This window comes from Panulirus ornatus, chromosome 56, assembly GCF_036320965.1.
Source record: "Panulirus ornatus isolate Po-2019 chromosome 56, ASM3632096v1, whole genome shotgun sequence".
NCBI lineage: Eukaryota > Metazoa > Arthropoda > Malacostraca > Decapoda > Palinuridae > Panulirus > Panulirus ornatus.
Window position 1 is genome coordinate 20,098,934 of NC_092279.1, and position 12,150 is coordinate 20,111,083.

General features: G+C 45.4%; 1 protein-coding gene across 3 annotated transcripts in view; it reads right to left on the reverse strand.

Moving 5' to 3' along the window:
• The window catches only part of LOC139765990 (uncharacterized), a 332,498-nt gene that overhangs the window by 13,997 nt on the left and 306,351 nt on the right, over nt 1-12,150 (reverse strand). Inside the window, exon 1 of one of the 3 annotated variants that reach the window (XR_011716768.1) lies at nt 5,746-5,992. The exons of the other annotated variants lie outside the window; for them this stretch is intronic. The gene's annotated coding sequence lies outside the window, so the exon portion shown is untranslated. Of the gene's footprint in view, nt 1-5,745; nt 5,993-12,150 lie in introns of those variants that run through there. 3 annotated transcript variants of the gene reach the window in all.

Consider the following 12,150-nt stretch of genomic DNA (forward strand, 5'->3'; position numbering starts at 1 on the left):
AAAAGCTGAGATATCAAGAGGGTAGTGCTGCTGTAAGGACTGTTGCTGTTGGGGTAATGTTTTTTTAATGCAGTGTTCATAATGATATTGATTGGGCAGTGTTGTCAAGGTAGTCCTGTTATGATGGAAGCATCAGGCCTGCTGCACTTTTGTGAGGGTGTTGCTATCGTAGGAAAGGTGGAATGACTAAAGTTATGATAGTCATACTGTCATAAACCATAATGATAATGTAAGTATGTTCTTAAGTGTAGCACTGCTATTGTGAGGGTGGTGTAAGGGTGAGGTTAGTGTTATTCTCTCAATCATCTCTTTGTTTTTAGATTTCCTGTATCAGTTAAAAGGACGATTTACTCAGTCTTTAAAATAATTGCAGGGTTGTAAGGAAAACATTACTACTATGAAATAGTGTCATGATGGTCGTGATATATTGAGGGCTATGTTTATATAGATGCAGTGTTGTGTAAATGTACTTTTAATATAGTTCTGAAGAAGAAATGTGAGAATGTGTTAAACATATTATGAAGAAGGTACTGTCATGGCAGTAGTGTTGTAAAATTGTCATGACAATTGGTGATGGTAGGCTTGTTCTTGCAGTATCACTGTTGAGTGAGATTTGTGACGTAAGTTATTCACAGTGATAGTGTTGCTGTATGAATATTGTTTTATTTTTCCATGAGGGTGAGGTTACTTGGACAGTGAAACTGTGAGCAGCATTTATTGTGAAAAGGAGTGGCTTACAGTCAGCTACATTAATAGTAATGTAACAATGGTCATGTATGGACAGCGAAAACGCTGGGATACCAGTATCTGAAAGTGGTATTATAACTGTAATAGCGTTGAGAGGGTACTGATATTCTACAAGGGAATATTAAGGGTAGAGTTATGGCAGCGATGTTGATGTGAGGATTGTGTTGGTGTTACTAAGGATCAAGGTGTTGTAATAGTCATTATGGTGAAGCTAATGTTCTTAAAGCATTACTCTTGTGGTGACATTGTCACTGTCATGACACTACTGTATCATCTTAAACCTGTTCAATTAGTGATGTTCAAAAGACAGTGTTTTTGTGAAGGCATTGTTGTGCTGGGGTAACGTTACCGAGGGATTTGGATTGGATGATAAAATCTAGGCTTATAAGCCAAGCACTGGAGCTTCTAAGGCTATTCAGTGCTCTTAATACATATAGAAATATTTTTGGGGATAGGGGAGAAAGAATACTTCCCACGCATTCCCTGTGTGTCGTAGAAGGCGACTAAAGGGGATGGGAGCAGGGGGCTAGAAACCCTCCTCTCCTTGTATTTTAACTTTCTAAAGGGGGATATGTATATATATATATATATATATATATATATATATATATATATATTATATATATATATAAATCATTAGAATTTATAATAAAAATTAATTTGCTTTAAAAATTCCATTAACCTGTCAATATGACAGTCGTCACTTAGCAATTCATTCATGGACCTACCATTTAATGAATTTGCTCTCCTCTCTCCATTAAAAAGAACACATTCCATTAAAATGTTTTACTGTCAAATCAGATTGACAGGTGTTGCTGCGAGGGATCGCTGTGGGAAAAATAAAGCTAAGATGATTCTGCTCTTGTGAGGGTATATGCGTTGGTATGACTGAGTTGATATCATTATAAAAAGTGTTTTCTGCTGTCAAAACCGCCGGGTTGTAAGCCAAGTGTTGCGGCAATATTCATAATCTGTGGAGGTATAGTGAACCTGCGGGGTTAGTACTGATGTGAGAGACTGTTATTGGAATGTGGTAGTGTCGCGCTATTGATGTCTGTTGTAGGGGTCTGTGTTACTTTACCAATGCTACATGAGGTCAGTGTTACTTGCTGTGACTTGCTGCTCTGTCAGTGTTATTCTGAAAGCAGAAAGGGGATGATGTAAGGAAAGTACTGTTCTAAGAGTAGTTTTCGTGTAAGGACTTGTGTGAGAGTAGAATTGTCTGAAAAGAATATTTGCGTGAGGTAAGGACTGTTGTGAGGCTAGTTGTAAAGGAAATATATGAGGGTAGTATTGCTACGTATGCATTTTTTCCCCTCTTGAAGCCTAGTTAACGATGATTTAAGGTCAGTACTGTTGTAAGGACAATCAGGTACAGCAGTTCTGTTCCTGTAGTGCTGTTGTGAGTTTTATGTGTTAAATGCGAAGGCAGTGCTACTGTATGAGCAGAGTAATTCTTTAGTGAGGTAGGAATTGACGTTGTGAGAGTAGTATGTGAAATATTTAGATACAGATTTACATCAACACAAACCTTGTAATTTGAAACGTAAAGTCATGTAAACATGCACACATGGATAAATATATTGTCAGAAACCTTTATATAACTGAAAACACAAATGCCGTAACAGGCACTTATAATGATACATCAATACAGTTACATACGTTTATATGTTCAGAAATATACTATACAGCCATTTATAAACATACACTTGTAAATCTGGACACACACACACACGGGCCTTTTTGGTAGAGTGGTTAGCGTTACTGATCATGAGTCAGCACGGGCCAGCCAGGGGTCGGATCCTAAGCGTGTCAGTCGGTCTACACCCAACCCAGGTGTTCATCCTCCCCTCGGGACTGGTCGATAAATGGGGACTAGGCTTCGGCTGGTGCGTGTGTGTGTGTGTGTGTGTGTAAAACATGGTACATATATTACATATATATACATAAGATTTCGAGATGGGGCAACACGACTGTAAAACTCCTTCCCCGTAACGTGCAAATAGTAATCACACAGACTCCTTTTCACAAACATTCATAAGTGATACAAATGCCTTCACAAACGTAGACACTCTTGAGGGCAGACACATATAAACAATGACAAACCACAGCAAAATACTCAGTGAAAATGATAGGCATGTACTGATTAGGCCGGTGCTGGAGGCAGTCAGACTAGTCCTGTTCCAAATGTGAAAAAAACCCTAATAACAGACGTGGGAAGGGGGCAGGGGGCAGGGGGAGTAACTGTAGGGAGATCGGCTGGGGCAGGGAGTTGGGGAAGGGAGGGGGAAACGTCCCCCCCCCCCGACTCGCCATAGAGGAAGGCGACGACAAACATGGACGCCTAAATTTTTAGCAGGTGTTCAGAACTTCCCCTACCAGGAGCAGCACGTCACCTGCCACACTGGACAGAGAGAGAGAGAGAGAGAGAGAGAGAGAGAGAGAGAGAGAGAGAGAGAGAGAGAGAGAGTCGGTCTCTCATTAGCACGCACAACAACTGCCTGGAGATAGAAAACAAGAAAAAGCCTGGTCCTACACTCGCCGATTACTCACACTGCTTCAGTCTGAGGCTACATGGGAAAAGGGGCAGGTAACAGGAGACCTGATGGTCCATAACGTGGTTATCTTGTTTTAATTATCGTACTACAAGTGGTAGGAACAGGATAACAGAGCAGACATGACGGTCATCCCGTTCGAATTACCTAAATACAGAGGTATGGGACGGGACAGCAAAGGCAGGACGAAAGGAACTTGGGAGAAGCCTTAAACCCTACGAAAAGACAGAAAACGGAAGCCTTTACGAAGCTGAACAACTTCCACGGTGTTACAGGAGTGTCTTGCGAAGTCTTCGAGATGAGGAGTCCAACTCTAGACGCGAGGGAGTCAAGTGATGGCAAGGTGGCAACGGAAGGGATACAGCAGGGGTTAAGAGGCAGAGGAATTTGGCTCAACAGACTTAAATATAAAAAAAACATCACGGGTTACACTGCAGGCATTCGACGGAGAGGTTACAGACGATAAAGCATACATGTGTGAGGAAGCCAGAGGGAAGGTAGAACACGGAGGCATGGAATGGACCATGGGCGGGCCCGGGCCATGAGAGAGGTGGTGGTGGGTGTAAGTCAGCGTAGGGAGAAATAACTAAATACATCAGAACCCCAACTGGCTATAGCCCTGGTTATCGTCTATCCGCCCCTGGGAGTACCGGAAAGAACAAGGAAGATTTTGAAGGAAATTTTCGAACGTGTGTACAAGATTAACGATAATCCTACGCATGACTCAATCGGGAGGGAGGGAGGGAGAAAGCCCGACCAAATGACACTTGCCAGAATGAAGGATGCTGAGCTACTGGGAGGTGAGGGGACGGCACCCACGAGCTGACCTACGATGGAGAGAGAGAGAGAGAGAGAGAGAGAGAGAGAGAGAGAGAGAGAGAGAGAGAGAGAGAGAGAGAGAGAGAGAGAGAGAATGATTACAGCCTATGGGAATGAATCTAAATAATGTCGGTTCTTAAGCAGTTATCTGAAGTCGGGAGAAACAGAGATCAACAACAGAAGATAATATGAACCTTAGCAAAAGTTGGAAAACGTACAACAAAAAGAAAAACTAAAAGTATGAAAAATATTCCCATGCTAGTGTGGTGTAGTGGGCGGGAAGGGCAGAAGTTTACGAAACGTCAGACGCAAGACAACATTACGAGAAGAGACGTAAACATGAGAGGTTTAATTAAAGAGACGGAGATCCGTATACATGAGTAATGACGCGCCATTAATGGCAGATACATACACATTAACACACACACACACACACACACACACACACACACACACACAGTGACATTAACAACCATACACATTCAAACACATAAGACATACACATATATACAATCATGAATATAAAACACACGATGAAGACATGCAGAAAGATATATGTAGAAATGGTCACATTCAGAGAGGAGACATGAACACATATACACAGGCAGAAACACACACACACACATATGTCCGTATAAAGACACACATATGCACATAGGGAGGGACACGAGTCACACACTAAGTAGGCGGGTCAACCCGTCTAACTTAGCAGTCGACACTTGTCACCCCTACCATACCTACCATTCCTTGCCTCTCCACTGCCTCCTGCTGTAAGATTAAGAAACACATCAAATCATATCCCTTTATCTAATATATTTTTCTCTCTCCACCATCGAACAAAGAGACTACAACAAGCAACACTGTGATCTACAGTCGCCCTTCCTATGAGTACATGAGAAGGGACGAACGGGGATGAAACAGAGCGCAAGGGACAGAGACGACGCCGGGGTCTTGGGTGTTGTAGTGAAGCGGCGGCGGCGGCGACCCGCGATGATCCCGCCATCTGCTATGCCGCGCTCTCTCCCAGGACCTGAGCCCTCTCAACGCTGGGGTGTTACCTCCTTCACCCGCAGGGAAAACCCCTAAAAATAGCTGCCACGTAACGACGATACAGAAACTACCCCGCCCGCCACACCCGTAAGGACTTTAAATCACGCAGTGTGGAGCCCACATCGGGAGACTCATTTACATAAACAGGTGTTCGGATGAGTAGGTCTGTTTTCCCAACCCGCCCAACTCTGTTTGTTTCGCCGACCAGCTGCACCTGTCGTCAGTTATTTCAGGCCTTATGACCCAGGTATTCAGGACCAATCTGGCCAAGGGGAGTGGGAACAATACAAGGTACGCCAATCATAATATTCATCGCCGCGGGCGATCGAGAGCTAGGCTATGTCGGCCCGAAACGAAACTGGATGGTGTTTAAACCCAGTGATCGTCGACATCATCGCTCTAGTAAGACTGCAGTTATTTAACAGCACTTTTGATAGACAACAGGGAGGCAGAGGAGCAGCCACCGATACAGCCTGCATCAAGGTTACCACACCGCCGCCGTCCGCCCCTGCGAGCACCCTCGTCAAAAGGTTAACCATTTACCACTGTAGTTCTGACCACCGCCCAGTACCACCTTCTGTTCCGCTCGGGCTTCCGTTCCAGTCCTTCCCAGCCTCCTGTCGTCTCCATTCCAGCAGGTGACCCCTAGTTCCGGCTTGCCCTAAGCTCCCGTGAGGTGCAGACGGCCAACCAACGTCGCGGGAAGGAATGAAGCGCTTGTCGACCGTCATATGTTTTTGGTGCAACATGACGGCGGCGGCGGCGGCGGCGGACGTGGTTTATCCTCCCTCCCCCAACTCCCTCTCACCCTCCCCTGGGTCTCTTGAGCTTCGCGTCCACCTCGCGCTGCAGACCGCACTGTGTCTCATGAATATGCTAATGGCGGGCGCGTACATCGTCGTCCACAGCACTCCCAAACTGACCCCTCCCTCCCTCCTTCCCCCCCCCCCTTTTTTTTTCTTCTCTCGGCTGGGTGGGACAACGGATAAACGGCCCAGCGCTTGTTAACAACCGAGTATAACAAGGCCCTTCGCTGTCCTGGGCGGGTTGTTAGCGAGGCGACGCATGATTGGCTGGCGGGCGCTTCTCCCCTGCGACAGACACACGGGGATTGGCTGCAGGTTGGTGGGCGAGACCCACCTTACAGGAAGGAGCCCTGGTGGGAACATTGGCCGTCTCAACCCAGGGTGATGGCCACGGGTGGTGAGGGAGAGAGACAGACAGACAGGGAGGGAGTAGGTGAATGGAGATATAATCTGCGAGACGAAAGGAAGGGGAAAAATATTATGAAAATATAAAAAGAACGAAGAACAGGGGAAAAGAGAGGCTAAACTGAGGTTATTATACACATAGGTTAACCAATAATACCGTAAAACATGACAAGGACCGAGAGAGACGAGTTATCGTCCACCAACAGCTGCAGGAAGTAACGGAAGAGTGAAAACGAACAAATCATAGTCACCCCACCCCTCAAAAAAAAAAAAAAGAAGCGAGACTAAAATATCCACACAACTAAAACGCTGCGAAATACGAGGAGGCTAGCGCTACAGAGGCGGAGGCAAAATAACGTCTATCATCGTCTGCTGGTGTCCCCCCAACCCACCCCACCCCCCCACTCTCTGTGGCAGACCCCGCTCTCGCTCTCTTGAGATAATATACAATTCCTCCTGTACACTCCAGTGGCGTTTTTTTTTTCTTTTTTTTACCGTTAACGAAACTGTATTACGCTACAATCTGGAATTGTTTGAAGAAGAAAAGGAAAAAAAAAACCGCGGTCGGAAGTGGCCATGTCATTGCTCCGACGAGAGCCGGGAGGACTGCTTACAAATTTATTTCATTCTGGCGCGGGGGAGAAATATGAAAATGGCCTGGATATGATTTCAACACGTGAAGCAAATTATGGTCATATTACGTCCGAGTCTTGATTCTTACAGTACTGGTGCCTCCGTGTGTCATGCCGTGTTATCTCCTTCTCCACACTCGCTTGCATCTCACTTGTGGACAGGATGACAAGCCTACATTAAGTACACGATTATATACACTGATGTATTTCTGTTCGATGTATTGTGGAATGATTAAATACCGAATGGCGTCCGAGCTACGTCTCTTCCTTGTATATCAACGGGCTGCTATATTTCTTGTATCTTCCCTAATGATGTGATTATTACACATCATTACACTTGGGAACTTATCGTGTTTCAATTCCCCGTGGATCTTACACACACACACACACACACACACACACACACATATTCCTATGAGTCCACGGGGAAAATGAAACACGATAAGTTCCCAAGTGCACTTTCGTGTAATAATCACATCATCAGAGGAGACACAAAAGAGAAATATAAGTCAGTTGAGATACATCGAGAGACGAAGCTAGGACGCCATTTGGTAAACACGTGATTGTCCGAAACATACATGTTTACCTAATGGCGTCCTAGCTTCGTCTCTTCGATGTACATCAACTGAGTGTTATACTTCTCTCTTGTGTCTCCCCAGATGATCTGATTATTACACCAAAGTGCACTTAGGAACTTGTGTTTCATTTTCCATGTGGACTCATAGGAATATCATGGACTCAGAATAGGGGTCTACGAAATGGTAGATAGAGGGAGACCAATAAAAAAAGCAAATTAATTCCAACATGGAAGACGAATTATGAAAACCACTGCTGCATAACGAAAACGGGATTCCCTTCACCCCCTGACTCCCCCAATGAACGGCGCACCGGAGAACTGCGCATAATGAAACCTATCTTAGATATCGGTTCAATTACGCGCGAACTTAAGTCATTAGGAGGATACAGCATGCGACCTCAATATTAATAAGTCGAGGTACCTGAGCTGGAACCAATTAAATCCAGGTGTCGAACACAGCAAAGACACCGAGGCATAGCCGATTTAATCACCCGATCACAAAGTAATATTAATCATACCGGTTGAAAATGGTCTCCTAGACGTCTGAAACCGTCTACGTAAAACAGAATTCTAAGTAATCGACACTTCACATTGGCATAAGTAATCGACACTTCACACAGGCACAAGTAATCGACACTTCACGTTGGCATAAGTAATCGACACTTAACATTGGAATAAATAAGTAACAATGAGATAAAGGAGCCGATGTGACGTAATTGGGCACAGGTGCCTCATAATCTGGTGAGGTTCAAAAGCCGGTCACCTCATTATCCGACCTTTGAGCAAGGAACCCTAGTCTTAATCGGTCCAGTCAGGCTACCCCACAAGGACCCGGAGTGTCCGAAGTGATACAGTGGCGAGAGATAACAGGAGGGCGAGGGTGGGTGGGTGTGTGTGTGTGTGTGTGTGTGTGTGTGTGTGTGTGTGTGTGTGTGTGTCTAATCTCATACTGTTAGGGAGGGAAAGCAGGCGAGGCCCTCTTACAGCCAGCCCACCTTCGAGCCTTCTTACACCGTCTGTCCGGAGGTATCACACACACACACACACACACACACACACACACACACACACTGCCACCACCATGCTCCGTGCTGCTGCTGCTGCCGCTTCTTCGGTCACTGTCATCACACAATGACGCCCACTGTTTCCCCCTCACCCGAGTCATGGGTTCGACACACGTCAGTCATCATAAACTGCTGTTAATCTGGGGGGGGAGGGGGTCGAGGAGCTGGAAAGGGGGTGTTGGGGGGGTGGAAGGGTGTCTTATACCACATCACACTGTGCCGTCCCACACACACACACACACACACACACACACAACACGAGTGTAAAACTCTCACCCCGTAACACACAAATGGTAATCACACACACTTCCTCCAACCCTCCCTTGGGAGAGGCAGTAATAAGAACTCTTACCCACACTTGTCACGTCGTAAGGAGGAACCCAGGGCGTTCTAAACGCTACATGCACTCAGTTTAACACTCTGGACAAACATACGACGTAGTGGAAAGAATAATACCACACGTCCTTGCCACCTGTGATGCGGTGGCACGCCAAGAGTAGAGAGGAGTGGCAGCGGCGGTGGAGATGGCTGACACACTCCCGAAGGAGAGATGACACCATAGAAACAATCGCTTCGTTGTCAGGAAGACAATTTACCCTTGCTTCGTTGTCAGGAAGACAATTTACCCTTGCTTCGTTGTCAGGAAGACAATTTACCCTTGCTTCGTTGTCAGGAAGACAATTTACCTTTGCTTCGTTGTCAGGAAGACAATTTACCCTTGCTTCGTTGTCAGGAAGACAATCACCTTAATCACAGTACAGTTGTTGTTGTCGTTCTGTACACACGCCCCGCTATCTGTGTAAATGTGTGAGGGTGTGCATGAGTGTATAACGCGACACGGGAAAGACACTAGACACCAGAAACTGAACACGGAGGGTTTGAGACAAAAGGCGCGGGTGGGTAGCAGCGCAGTTAACTCCCTGGGGGTGAAGGAGGCAGATGTTGTGCGGGCCGTCTCAGACCTACCTACATTACCGGACACAAGGGGTCAGGCAGCAACAGACCATGCTCCTCATCCGAGGGCAGGACCAACGTGACAGTACGTGCATGCACTCACACATGACCGGGGCGAAACAGGATCTACGCATGTCTTCATCATGCGACCAGCTTGCCTGTGCATACACGAGAGCATCTGTGCGTAGAGGGCAAGGCCTGACGCCCCTGTACACCACACGTACACCAATTGGCTCTTGCGTACACCCTCTACACTGGCGTATCTACGGATGTGTGCACCAATACGCACATAACGATACATTGAACAAAAAAGCGTATTCATATGGGTTATAGCAAATATATCATCCGTACAGAAGTGCAATGCTTTCATAGTACATATTAACAGACAGACAAACAAACACACGGAGATAAGGACAGTCACGTAAACAAACATATATAGACACGTGGACAAAAAAAAAAAAAACACATCTAGTGCAAAATCTCGCACGCACACACACACAAACATACATACGCGCACACGGACACGCCCAGCAGACTCGCAAAAACGCACTGGACGGGCAACATTTTCGGATTTCTAGCGGGTACGAATCATATATAAGCAATTACGGTTCCCCGGCCATAATAGGTAAGGGCACAAGGCACCTGTGGTCCACCTGTGCTGACGCACTTCCTACCCAAAAAGACAAGTGAATTGCGAGGTGCGTCCGTCGACTCTGCTTACAAACTCCAGCTGTGATTGGCTGGCGGCCTAAAAGAGTGTCTCAAAAAAGTGGGTGGTCGTTTTCAGAAAATGTGGGGTAAGTGATTTCAATTAGGTGAAGCACATCGTGTCCCGGCAGTGCAGCTAGCTGCCTTGCACTGCCCCCCCCCCGCTGGTCGAACGGCAGAGGGTCTACTGCCAGGCGTTACACTGAAACTGTCGTACGGCAGCCACATGCTCCCGAGCTATGACAGGATTGGCCTAAACTGGATGCTATGGAATGACGTCATGTACACCATCAAGTAAGAACGCATGACCCTTCTCGTTCAGCATCACACGTTGCCTTGCATCGCTAATTTCGCGTACGTACCAAAATGTTCGTACGCTGATGAACATTTCAAAAATCATAACTTCGAAGAGCTGCAAGAACAGACATTTCGGGAAAAAATAAATAAAAAAAACTGCAACAGAAAAACTATCCACAGACTCAGCCTGCCTCCCTTCCCTCTCCCCAACACACACACACACACACACACACACACACACACACACACACACACGGCATGATCACCTTTCCTACCAATACTCCCAGTGCAGAGATAAACAGAAATCATACTTATATAAGACCGGCTCTCTTCTTGTTCCAACTCAGGTCCAGAGACATGTCTTGTACACATATTCAGAGGATGAAACGAAGCTTTCTTTTTAAATGAATGATTACTGACGTAATTACTAATCTACTAAGATTTTTTTTTCATTGTCCTAGCGATCATGAAAATAACATAAAAATGCTACTTACAATTACTGTACATCAACTCTTCAAAAATATGTAACTGCTACATCAACTCTTCTAAAATATGTAACTAACTGCTTTTTTTTTTCTGATGTCAGTTTGAGACGGCACGTGGAGCTGAGGCGCAAATCAAGGCCATCCCATTAACGATATATATATATATATATATATATATATATATATATATATATATATATATATATACATCTTTCTTTTCTTTCAAACTATTCGCCATTTCCCGCATTAGCGAGGTAGCGTTAAGAACAGAGGACTGGGCCTTTGAGGGAATACCCTCACCTGGCCCAATTCTCTGTTCCTTCTTTTGGAAAATTAAAAAAAAAAAAAAAAAAAAAACGAGAGGGGAGGATTTCCAGCCCCCCCGCTCCCTCCCCTTTTAGTCGCCTTGTATATATATATATATATATATATATATATATATATATATATATATATATATATATATATATATATATATATATGTACCCTAGTCTGAGCCAGGTATCCGTTTTATCGACCAACCCCCTCAGGGTGGATGAACAGCTGGGTTGACTGTGGACAAACTGCCGCAACCAAGATTCGAACCTATGCCATGCTCGACCCTGGGCGGCCCGTGAATGCGTCACGATCAGGAACGGCTAACCCGCTACACCACGAGAGTAACTTCATCTGATATACACTGGAACTCATACACGATCCCATCTCAAATACACGACCTTCCTGACCTTATTCTATAACCGACACATGACCTTTAAACATGACCCTACTTGATTCTCGGACAACATATCTATCTTTGATCTCAGTGAGGCAACCTTATTTAATAATATGATGCTAATCTTAACTGGATCCAAAATGCGATTCATCTCGACCTTACATGGAGCCCGTCTACGCAGATGATCCTGTCTGATCTTAAAATAAGAACCCCACAAAAGCCCACCACTTCTCCCCCTCCCCCCACCCCTCCTCCAACCACTTTACGAAGACCAGGGGGACCAAAAGAACAGACACCAACTGAATGGAGGATTAACCTTTACTTGTGGTGGGAGTAAGT